A 14,168-nucleotide genomic window follows, 5' to 3' on the forward strand; every position below is an offset into this window, starting at 1 on the left:
TAAGAAAAATTTTCCTAGGATTTGAATAAAATGAGACTTTTTTTACATCAATATCACATCCATATTTTAAGAACTTATGGATTAAGTAGATGATAAAAAAATACTTTCAAAATTTATTAATAAAAGACGCCCTAAATGTAGTACCAGAGTATATAATCAAGCTTAAACTATAATACCAATAGATTAACATCTAATAAATAAAATGATGATTATTTTTCTTTTGGGGATGTATCTGAGCTCAATAATACATATAACATTGAACTCGAGGTTTTAAATTATATTAAAGAATGTCGAAATACATTATAAATGCTTAATTATTATCCTTTCATTAAGGAAATTTTTTATAAATATAATACTGCAATACCTTAATCAGCTCCAATTGAAAGGTTATTTTGTTTTGGCATAATGTTAAGTAGGCCGAAACGGCAAAGGTCTAATAATAAATTATTTGAAAAATTTGATTATCTTATAAAATAATGAATCTATTTTAAATACTCTCTTGCAAATTAATATTTCAACTCTCATTTAAAATACTAGTTTCCCTTCCCTATCTATGCTAAGAATGGGCTATTACTAATATTAAAATACCTGATTATTATAATTAACTCATCATTAAATATCTGATGGAAACCTACTATTAAAATTAGCAAACGTTATGCTACAAGTAAGCACCTATGGGTAGCCCATTATCGAAAGCGTGAATGGAGCTTTCTAATCAAGTTCCTGAGAGATCTGGGGTAAAAGAAAAAAATTCTTTGACAGTATTAATTCATGTACAATCAATGCCTAGATTTCAAAGGTCTACACCATTTCCACAGTTTCATTTGACGTGTTATGCATGTGGGATAACACAACGCAGTTAATTGTCCATCCAATCAAGGTTACGTTAATTCAATTTTTCATAATCCAGGAACAATGCAAGGGATTCAACTTGTTCAAATCATATCTCAAGCCGCCCCTTAAGCTACCCCCAAATTAATGATGAGTAAGAACATATCGTTGGTGCCTATAGATAAAAGAAAAAATTTCAGATTTCTATGAAAAAAATATATGAACAGAAAAGACCATTAATTATTCCTAAGACTATTGTGGGTACCGAGGAACTCCAAGAAGAATTCGCAGAAATGGCGATTAATGAGGTGATCGAATAGGAGAATATTTTGAAATTAATAGTTTTTTTTTTAAATGTATAATAAAATAGTTTTTAAATGTTTAATACAATAGTAGAAATAGTGTTTTTTAAGTATATATAAATTTGTTTAATATGCCTAAGAATACCTTTGAAAAATAAGGGAAGTGTTCTAGGTATATGTTTTTGTGTTGTATTATTGATATTATTATATTTGTTATTATTGATATTTATTAATATTTTTTTAAAAAAATCGAATTTGTGATATTATGAATTATTATATTTTTTGCTTTTGGTTAATGTTATAAATAGTTCAAAGTATAATGTTAGAAGTTTATGTATATGCATGCCAGAGTTGTTAAACGCTATTTTTAAAAGTAGCGCGCTACCGCTATAGCTATTTGTCAAAAAAAGTAGCGCGCTACGGCTTTCGCTATTTGTCAAAAAAAATAGCGCGCTATTAGCTACTTTTTTTCAAAAGTAGCTTTAGCTACTTTTAAGCTACTTTTTATAAAAAAAAATTTAGAAAAATTGAAACAAATTTTTTTTAATTTTTTTTTTGCTTATAATGTAAATGTATAATAAATAATATATAAAAATCAACATTTATAAATATAAAAATATAGTTAGTTTAGATTATAAAAAAATAAGCAATATAAATAAATATTTATTTTAATTTGTTGCATTTTAATAATATCATTTCAATATTATCATCCCCAAGTCTAGAGCGACTATAAGCTTTGCTTTACTAAATAATCTCTCGACACTAGCACTTGAGGGCAAGGGGATATTTAATTTTATATATAAATTTTTAATATATGAAAAATTATCAAAAATATTCGTTTCAATATTTTTTGATTGAAAAAAAAGATCAATTAGATTTTCTATTAAATCATCTTTAATTTCAAAAAAATTATTTGAGGATGTCTTCGTGGTAGATACTCGGCAATCTATGTTTGTTGTAGTAAGATTATTCAGCTTCGCCATTAGCCTATCGCAACCAAGGACAATGGCTGAACCGTGTCAATAATAAAATCAACAATTACTTTATCAGCCAATTTTTATGAAATATTGGCATGTTTATTATCAGTTAATTTGGTTTGGATAGTATTTGTTTTTTGAATGAAGATTCTCCTATACCAAAATTTTTTATATGTTTCTCTATTTCCTTATAGCAAGTCTAATAAAATAAATAATATTATAATGTAAAAATAACAATTTACCTTTAGGTGTTTTTTCAGGTTATAGCTACTCGATTGATTTGATGATATTTTCTTTTTACATTTTAAGCACAGGAATTTGAATCCAGTTGTTTTAATATTTATTTTAAAAAATTTTTCAAATCTAGGGAATGGGAAATCGTTATTAGAGCTATTAAGTACATTTTCTTCCATTGAATCTTCCATGTCTGAATCATTTTCAAGGATTTGGTTATCCATGGGCGATGCCATTTTAGATTATTAACACAGATTGAAAATATAAATTAAAAATTGAAAATATATTTAAATTTCAAAATTAAATAATAAATTATAAAAATTATAATTAATTATGATATTATATTTAAATTTTCATGTTTATACTTACATTCATTATATTTTTTAAAAGTAAGCGAAGTAGCACGCTACTTAGCTACTTTTAAAAAAAGTAGCGCGCTAATTAAATAATTTTAAAAAAAGTAGCGGCTATTAGCTATAGCTACCAAAAAAGATAGCGCGCTACTTTAACAACTCTGATGCATGCGTCATATTGTAAAAGGTAAATTAATTAAAATATTTTTGATTTTATATATATAAATATTAATTTACATATGCAAATATGTTAAAAAATTTGAAAGTTATATAAATGAAAGGAATTGGCCATTTGATATTATTTTAGATCCAAGGAAAAGGGAGGAAAGGGATCCATCATTTAATAAAAAGTCTCATATGAATATTGGGATCAGAAATTTTGTTAATATCTAAAATCTAGGATTATGATTGATAGGAAAGAAGTGTATCTGGGATTATATTAAAAGAAAAATATAAAGAATATATTTTGGATATAATTTTCGAAAAAATGGTTGAAGATTTCTATTGTAGCTCCAAAAAATAAATTATTATTCTTACAAAATACTAACTTTTACGATAGTTCCGAAAAATAAATTTCATTATTCTAGAAATTATTTATTAACCAAAAGCAAAATACATAATAATTCATATAATCACAAATTCGATATTTTTAAAAAAATATTTAATAACTATTAATAACAATAAATATAATAATATCAATAATACAACACAAAAACATATACTTAGAACACCTCCCTTATTTTTCAGAGGTATTCTCAATATACTTTAAAAAAAACTATTTCTACTATTGTATTAAACATTTAAAAACTATAATATTATGCGTTTTTATAAAAAACTATTAATTTCAAAATATTCTTCTTATTCGATCACCTCATTAATCGCCATTTCTGCGAATTCTTCTTGGACATCCTCGGTACCCACATAGTCTTGGGAATAATTGATGGTCTTTTCACCTTCTATTCATATATCTTTTTCATGGGAATCTTCCGGATGTTGAAATTTTTTCTTTTATCTATGAGCACCAACGATATGTTCTTACTTAACATTAATTTGGGGGTAGCTTAAGGGGCAGCTTGAGATATGATCTGAACAAGTTGAATCTCTTGCATTGTTCCAGGATTATGAAAAATTGATTTGATTGGATGGACAATTAACTGCGTTGTGTTATCCCACATACATAACACGTTAAATGAAACTGTGGAAATAGTGTAGACCTTTGAAATCTAGGCATTGATTGTACATGAATTGGTACTGTCAAAGAATTTTTTTTCTTTTACCCCAGATCTCTCAGGAACTTGATTAGAAAGCTCCCCACGCTTTCTATAATGAGCTACCCATAGGTGCTTACTTGTAGCATAACATTTGCTAATTTTAAATAGTAGGTTTCCATCAGTTAATAATTAATAAATACTAAATTTTTTATTTAATCCAAAACTGTTATCTCTGCTACGACCGAGGATCTCATCGAGGGATTCTACCTACGCCAACGATTAGTCATAAACATAGTAAAATACAATTATCTTAGCTTTATTTTTTCAATATCCGAAACCCCGTAATTGAACATCCTATGCATAGTATAGACTTTGGCCATTGTGTTTATAATGTTAGCGCTAAAAGGGAACTTGAATCTCAATCAACAAAAAAATAGCAAGAATTAATGACTTTATATAATTGTGATTTACTAATATTATATTTTTTTGCTATTATTATAACTTACCTTGAAATAAATTGTCGATATAACGAAATTATAATATTATTAAATTAACACGTGCAAATTTTATTTATAAATTACACACAAACAAAACAAAACTCTATTTCAATTTTGTATTATTTTAAAAAATAATGTTAATAAAGGTTAATGATGCTTACTACCTTAAGGTACTACCTATCAAATTTTAATTTTGTTCATTTTTCATTTGGATAAACACTACCAAATATATTTATAATATATATTTGAAAAATCGTGATTTTTGGAAAGCCTCTATGGCCTAGTAGGCAAGAGCTTAATCCCGGGAATATGTTTTTTTTCTTATTCTAACTTGGTGGTTCCATCCTTGGGGGGATAATATATAGGAGGCCGGACTCGACCACGTGATTCCATATTAATATATTAAATAATAAGGGTCTTATTACATTTTAATAAATTTTGGTCGGTATTTAGCAAATTAGGTTGGTATCTAGAATATTTCCATACATTCACTTGGTAGTAAGCATCATTAACCGTTAATAAACATTATGTTTTTATATTAATTACATTTTTATTTTATCCACCTTAACCTTATCATTTCTTTTATTTTGATAATACTGTATTTATAACCTTTTTTATAAACATTACTATTTAAACACCATTAATAGTTTTTATAAATTTTGCTCACTTGTCTTTATTCCACCATTTCATCAAATTAAATTAAATTTTGCAATGTATTCCCTCAATTTATATTATACTCCCTTCTTTATCATCTAACTTTTCTCCTTTTCAATTTTTTAAACTAAATTTTTTCTTATCTATTATCTTATCACCATTTGCTGTTTTTTTATAATTATATTTTCAACAATATACAAAATTTTTCCCTATAAAAAGTTTAAAACCAACTTCACATTTGAATCTACATTTTATAAATTTGTATGTACTTCAATAAAATACAATTTTACCACTTAACAACATTCAAAATGAACTATCAATATAATTTCACCAAATTTTATATGTGATATCAAATCCTCTTCAAAATTGTACTAAGTGATCCATACTCAATTTACCCCTAAATAATTTATATGTATATAATTTAAAAGATTTAATTTTACATACCAATTTTTATTCAGCTCGATCTCTTAATTGATCACAGTGTCTTACCACTACACTTTGATTTTCTATTATTACCAAACACAATTTTTATTTCTCCAAATTTTCTACCACTCTGTTCTTTCCCCATTTTTTACTTTTTCTATACACTCTAACCCACACTAATTGATTCACAATGTATTTTACTTGATCATTATTCTCCTGAATCTCAACAATTTCTGTAGGTTTTAACATATCTAAAAATATATTTATTTTTCTACCCAATAATTTTTCCGCAGGTTATTTACCAACCATAGCATCATTATAATACAACTGCAATATTCACATCTCCCCTCGGTCTTCTCTAGTTTTTATTAACCAATTTTTTACTATAGCCACCATCTTCTCAGCCTGTTCATTTGAACTAGAATGATAAGGTGGTGCAACTATATGATTTATATTTAATTTCACACAAATATTTTTAATTCCCGTACTAATAAATTCTAGACCACCATCCGATACCATAATTTTCGGAATTCCAAATCTTGAAAATATTTTTTTACACTATTTCATCACAATTCCCGTGGTTAATTTATGCACTTTATAAAATAAATTAAAACCTTTTCCACTCAAAGAAATCTAAGTGAATTCTTTCCCGCGGTCCTTTGGTTTTCGGCCAACTACTATTTATAATTTCCGATCCATTCAATTGTTTTACTCTCATTTTATCTTTAATTATAGGTCCATTTGTCCATAATTGGTTAAATTAATCATACCCCATAACAGATATTATTGCCCCTGTATCCAATAACATCGAAATATCTTTATTATCTACATTCACTTTTACCCTTGGACATTCATCATATTTATTATCTTCTAACGTTAAAATCGGTAAATTAGATATTTGTGTATTCCCTTGGGTTAAATTTCCCAACATATATTTATAATTCCCATAATTTCTATTTCCATTTCCTCCATTTTTTATTTCAGTATTAACATTCATTGTATTTTCACATATAATATTATTCATTTGATTCACTGGATTCTTTGATGTAACTCCTCCAAATTTTTTAATTTCACTATTATACAGTCATCCTACTGTACAATATTTCGCACAATGTCCAATATTAGGGCATTTAAAACAAGTTATATGTCCCACATTGTTTCTTTCATGTGTATTTTTCCGCTCATTTTTTAAATATTATTCAGCTGGAAATGCTTTGATCTTTGTTCATTTTTATAACATTTGTCTTGATTATATCCAAAATTTCTACAATTCTCACACGAAGTCATTTTTGTTTTTCATCTAACAGCTTATATGCTTGAACGTAACAATCTTCTGCATTGTGTCCTTTATTTCCACATTAACATATCTTTGGTAACATCCTTTGATTCTTTCTTTCATTACATTCTCTGCTTATATGACCATACTTTCCACAATTATAACATGCTCCCTTTTGCCCCGTCCTATAAGATTGATTCCTACTATATTCAACTCTATATCCATTTCCCCCTCTATTATTTCCATAATTTTGATATGTTCCTTTTTTTTCATTTTTCTCCTCCAATTCTTTTATTTTTATTTTCATTTCAGCCATTTCTACTTTCAATATTTCTTTTCTCTTTTCTAACTCATCTTTCTCTATATTTTATTTCCATTTCCTCTATTTCTTTCCTTTCAAATTCCCATTCTTCTCTCATTTCCCTTTTCATTTTTTCAATTTCAATCTCTTTTTTCTTTTTCCATTTTTTTAATTTCGTTTTTTTTTTGCATTTTTATTTTCCATATCAATTTCATCTTTTCCTTTTCAGAATCTCTAATGATACATGGTTTATTAATATTAATTTCAAATTTTCTTTTTTCAAAATCGCTAAAGATATCTGTTTTTAATATTCCGCTTTTTTTTCATCAAATTTCACAATACACATTTCATTAAATAAATTTTCCATTTATTTTTTAAATTCTCCAATTTTTTCATTTTTCTCCATTTCCATTTGTTTCAATATTCTTATTCTATTTATATCTTTATTTCCATTCCTTTTCTTATACCAAAAATAAACTATAACCCATAATATTAAGATTATCGCTATAGTAAATACCTAATTGAGAAAAATTTTTAATTTCAAAATAATTGTTTGTTTAATATTTTTCCTATTCAGCATCTTTAAATTTTATTTTTATCCAAAAAAACCTTTTAAATACCAAATTAAATTTTATTTATAACAAACTAATTAATAATTTTACTAAAAATAATTTTTAAATGATAAAAAATAAGCTAATGCAATTATTTACCAAAATCACTATTAAACAATACATTAAATTTCAACAGAACAAAATTTTACCTTTTATTTCGAATTTCCTTTTTTATTTTCTAATGGTACATGATCGTATATTTTTATATTTTTATTGCATCAAATTTTTCCCAAGTGTCTTCTCCGTGTTTGGAAAATCGGCACCATTTTTACGATAGCTCCGAAAAATAAATTATTATTCTTAAAAAATACTTAACTTTTACGATAGTTCCGAAACATAAATTTTATTATTCTATAAAGTATTTATAACCATAAGCAAAAAATATAATAATTCTTATAATCACAAATTCGATTTTTATAAAATATATTATATAATTATCAATAATAATAAATATAATAATATCAATAATAACAAAGATATACCTAGAACAAAGATAATTTATATAATAAAACTATATCATTATTTGTCAAGAAAATGTTAAAAGAAAAAAATAAAGAATACATTTTGGATATAATTAAAAAAAACATTTGACTGACTTACTCTTTGTAATATTCTGTCCAATCAACCACAATGATTTAGCCCAATCAACTACAATGATGCTGGATTGATTTTGCCAAACTTAAGATAAGAATGATAATGACTGACCAATGATGCTACGGATCAATCAATGGATTTTACCAAGCTTAAGATAAGAATAATCATGACTGACCAATGATGCTATTGATCAATCAAGCTATGATTTACTAACCATAAAGATTTAATGACTCAACAGTACAATATCAATCAAGCTATGACCCACACACCGTTTAAATGATAATCAACAGCACAATGACAACTATTACGTATGGTTAAGAGAAAATAAGGAACTTATTGAAACAGAATAAAGAAAATTTAATGAAAATAAATAATTATAATAATTATTGTTGATCATTTATTAGAATTTTGTTGACATTAACTTAGATTATATATATATATGTAAGTTGTATATACCCCAGTTTGATTTCTCAAGAAAGGGGGGGGGGGGCGTCTGTATTGTATTTGTTGATTTGTAATTGACAAATATGGACGTTATTTAAAATATTTTCGAGAAGATAATATATTATTATTAATTGTCTTTGTTTTAAATCAGGTGATTAGCCGTATTTTAAACAGTAATAAAAATTTAGATGATCATATGAAATTTGGGTTGTTTTTGATATAAATTTATATTGAATGTGAAATAAAAACCAGTTACCATTTCTTATATTACTACTCTAACGTTTTTCTGTTAATAATTCTCTATCGTTGTACGTTAAGAAATTTTTAAAAAAATAAATTTTGAGTGTTTTTTATTTTTGGCGCCATATTTTTAACGGTCAATAGCTGGTAAACGGTGATAGTACAAATCGAACTGAAAACGGCACAAATCATCCTCTATCGACCTATACACTTTTTATTTTTAAATTCAGAAGTTGGGGGGCTGTCGTGAAGTTTGACCCCCATTTTGTTCTTTGAATATCTCAAAAACGGTGATGGTACAAATCGAACTGAAAACGGTTCAAATAGGGTACAAATCAGTCCAACTGATAAACCATTGAAAACCCAAAAGTGGGGGGCCAACTTCACGGACCTTAATTTATTTTATGTTTGTAGATATCATTGTCTTTATGAATAGAGCATAGATGATAACATGATATGATTATTTTTTTAAATTACAAAGTTTTTATTATGGTGATAAAAAAAAAAATTTTTTTTCACAATGTGGCCGGGTTTGGGTAAAGATATTGAAAAGATTATTAAAAAAAATGTATTCCCTATATTAACATTTGAATAATAAAAAAATCTGTTTCTATTTTATCAATGTGGCCTGATATGGATAAATTTTTTGAAATTTGTGTTGGACATTATAAACGACTTTACCATTTGACATTGTTTGTTGAAAACTGTATATTTAAAAAAAATTAAAAATTATAATGTCTGATATTTTTAATATTACAATATCTTTAAGTTATTTAATTATATTTTTATTTCGTCTAAAATAGTTTGAGACTGTTAAGATGAGACGAAATAGCCCGTTTCACGATGGTCGTTTAGCAAAAAATACGGAACCTTTTTATTAAGTTTTTTTCATAATTTTTATCTATATTTTTCAAATTATTCTTTTTTATCAATATTTTTTTAAAATTTACATCATTATAAAATTATAATATATTTGAAATTCTAATATTTTATTTTTACATCTTACTAGTATAAAATTAAAACATTCATATATAATAATCAATTGAATAAATAATATTTTTCTTAAGGTTGTATTATTTAATGATGCAGTGATTATCCTTAATTGAAATTTTGTAAGTCAGACATATGATATTAATGAAATGGAAGGTACCCTGGGAGAAAATGTTTTTGATAACAATAATAAAAATTTTCCATTTCCAAAGTTTGAAAATAAAATTAATGTAAAAAACAAATGCTGGCTACAAATTTATATGTTCCAACTGTAAAAAAATATATCCTTAAATAATTCTAGCAGCTATAACCTCAAAAAACACCTAAAGGTAATTGTCATTTTTAAATTCTATAGTATTTGTATTTTGTAAAAATGTTCATGCCAACAGTTTTAAAGAATAGAAAAACATCTAATTTTGGTATAGCGGAGACTACATTCAAAAAGACCAATTCAATTCAGGCTAAATTGATTAATAATATTGCATATGCCAATATTTCTCAGAAATTGATAAAGTTATTGTCGATTTTATAATTGATGCAGTTCATCCATAATTTACCATGATGATTAAACCTCTATCCCCTTGTAAAACAATTTTTTGTCGCCAGACACTAATGATTGAGATAACAGGCAAAGATGTTCTAGTTAGAACCATAAAAACGACTTCCATTGATAATTTTTTTGAAAAAAAAGGATACTAATTGTTGTAGCAATTAGAAAAAAGAAGAAATAAATTTAATATAATATACTAAATGTCAGTCATTTTTATGACATGAATAATTAATTTTCCTTGGGGAAAGAAGAGGGAAGGGGAGATCACGGGATGCCAGCTGGGGAGAACAAAGAATGGATGAGATTGTGAAGATTTCAGTTATTGGTTATGTGTTTGCATATTAATATTAATGTTTATATTATCGTTTATGATATTATGAATAAATTGGACGTTCACCATTGGAAGTTTATAGTTTGGACTTTTAAAATAATATAACAGAAAATTCCCTAGACGCTTTTTTTAAATCTAAAAATACAAATTAGTAATTTTGATGATTTTTCTTATATTAAAAATATGTATATAAAATTAAATACTGCCTTGCGCCCAAGTGATAGTGTTGAGATATTATTTAGTAAGGCGAAACTTATACTTTCTGATCGTCGCTCTAGACGATGATAGTATAGAAACGATTTAAAAAAAATGAATTACCATAAATAGTTATTTTTATTACATATATTATAGTCATTTTACATAAATTTTTTTATAATCATAACTAACTATATTTAAATATTTATAAATGATGATTATATGAATTATATACTATGCAATTGCATTATAAGCAAAAAGTAAAACAAATTTATTTCCTTATTTTTTTTATAAAAAGTACCCTAAAAAGTAGTCAAAGATACTTTTAAAAAATAGCAGCTAATAGTGCGCTACTTTTTTTGATGGGTAGCGATAGCGGTAGCGGGCTAATTTTTTGACAAATAGCGATATCGGTAGCGCGCTACTTTTAAAAGTAGGGTTTAACAACTCTGGTAATTTGCCTCCTTCATAATGGTCCATATAATTATTCTTATCTAGCCTAAATATTACAATAAAAATAATTAATCTATAAATGAAATGATATTATTTGTAATTATAAAACAATATCTTCTATTCAAAAAATGTCAATATCTTAGGCTTCTTGACATTTTTTTAAAGAATGACGTTGTAATGCTATAATTAAATATATTAATTTAAAAAATTATATTTATAAATATCTAAAATTGATATATTATTAAATATAAAATTAGTTAGTATAAAATATACCAAGTCAACGAACGTTTCTTCATATACCATTCTAATTTTATCTTTTTTTGAAATTAAGGTCTTTGTCTTTTAAATAAAATACATATTACTTTTCTACTATATAAATTTATTTTTTAAAATGTTTACAAATAATTAAATAATTTTTTTATTTGATAAAAATATTATTACGTGATACGTGATATTAAGCGCACTAGCCCTAAAATGTTATATATATATATATAACAGAGCAACGCTTGGTTCTCTCATGAAAGAACTCATCTAACTGGGAGAAAAGATGGGAAATAATTAAATAATTAAGAGGACCATCCACGTTTTTTGGGCAGGCTGCAATTACCTGTGCGTGCAAGAGGCAAAGCCCCTTAATTAAACGCCCATGGGAAAATAAAAAGAGAGGTAAAAAGCCGATGCCCGATTAAATAAAATTTGATAATTAGTATTGAGAGAAACCTTAAAATAAGTATGAATAAATAATACAGATTCGGCTTGAATGAATATATAACATAATGTTAGGATAATATTTTAAAATAAGGTTTAAGACTTACGTTGAGCAAAATAAATCGAATAACCATCCAATTAGTGTACAATGTTAGGTTTATGAATATAAAAAATACGTAGTAAACTTTGAAATTGAACTTGAAATAGTAGAAGAGGAGAAAAGGAATAACTGATCCCCCAAAAGGATGGAATAATTATATAAGGAAACTATCGGTTTATAAGGTAGTTGGTTTTTATTTTAAGAAGTTTGTTAATGGAACTTTTGTTATTATTTAAATGTGTAAACTGAGTTAGACTTATATTCATGTTTAAATTCTATAATATAATTTTATTTAGCCAGTAAGTTTTGTAATTACAAATCTTTTGGTTTTATATATTGGAAGCCAACTAAGGGCTTCATAAGCCAAGTTGGTTCCCGAATGTATCAAAATATATTAGCGAATAACTGAATTCTTCTTTTTTTCAGTTGTACTGCGACTGGAGTGTGTTTGGATAGTTTCCATAAACTAACATTTAAAATAACTTTAGGATATATATGGCTGTTAATAAGTCTCAGACATCTGTTAACAAAAACTTGAAGTATTTTTATTCTGAGTTTTATTAACATCCCAAGTATCACTTCCATATAAAAGAATGAGGATGATCATGGAATTAAACAACAAAGTCTACCTTTAACCGATATTTCCCTTGTCATCCATAATTTAAGATATTTGTAAAACACTGATTATGCATGTTTAAATCTCATTTCTACCTCGCTCTTTATATGACTTATGTTATCCAAATTTACCCCCAGATACTTGAATACCTTAACCAAACTAATCCCTAACCTTTCATTAGTGTGACTTGGATTTTTCTCTGCCCATGGAGAGGGCATAGTGACTGTTTTTTTCAAGTTGATCACAAGCCCGATTTCTCCACTATATGATTTAAGTATATCAAGGTTACATGAAGCTTCTTCCATGGATTTAGTAATGATTACTATATCGTCTGCATAGGAGATAATGCGGTGTTTCATATGGAGGTTATCCTGCCAGGATAAACTATGATTTTATTCATGACAATATTAAATAGAATATAGGACACATCCTTGCTTAACTCCTATTCGTACGATAAAAGAAGGAGATTAAACGTTCTCCACTTTAAAGGTAGACTTTAGCGAGCCATAATGATTACTAAGGATTTTTACTATATTCAAGTCTACACCACTGTCCGTTAAGATTTTCCAAAGAACTTCAGTTTAATACAATCGAATGCCTTCCTAAAATCTACGAAGATGAACAATAGAGGTAGTTTATATCTAAAGCTTTTCTGTAGGTAATTTTTAGAGCTAAAATAGGCTGAAAGATGTTTCTGCCAGGTCTATAAGCACAATATTGTTGGATAGTAGGTGATTTGTAGACATTAGTATTCGATTTTTTAAAAGTACTAATACTTTAGATGCAAATGGAAGTGATTGTAATAGCTTTATAATCAGCAAATGTAGATGGGTGTGGTATTTTTGGGAAATTACAAATATAGGATAAATTCCAATCATTTGGGGTAATACCTGAAATCCAGATTTTATTAAAAACTATTGGCAGGAAAATTGAGATATAGTCTGGAGAGACTTTTAAATGTTCAGCTTTGATGTGATCTAATCCAGCAGCTTTGTTATTTCTTAGCTTGAGGATAGCTTTCTTTATCTCCCATGTTGTAAAATTTGAATTGGGTGGAGTTTGGTCGCTTATAGATGGTACCAGATGTTCGACGTTGAACATTGTAGAGTAGTGATCCAGTCACAGTTTCATTTGTTGTTCTGGGTCGTGGATGGTAATATCATTTATTTTAATTTTTGGAAGACATTTAAAATTAGAAGATTTGCAGAAAACCTTTAATTTCCTATAAGCATCATATAATTTATTACATTTCATATCAGCTTCTATCTCATTGGCCT

Source organism: Gordionus sp. m RMFG-2023, chromosome 2 (genome assembly GCF_954871325.1).
Source record: "Gordionus sp. m RMFG-2023 chromosome 2, tfGorSpeb1-WG-v2, whole genome shotgun sequence".
Lineage (NCBI taxonomy): Eukaryota > Metazoa > Nematomorpha > Gordioida > Chordodea > Parachordodidae > Gordionus > Gordionus sp. m RMFG-2023.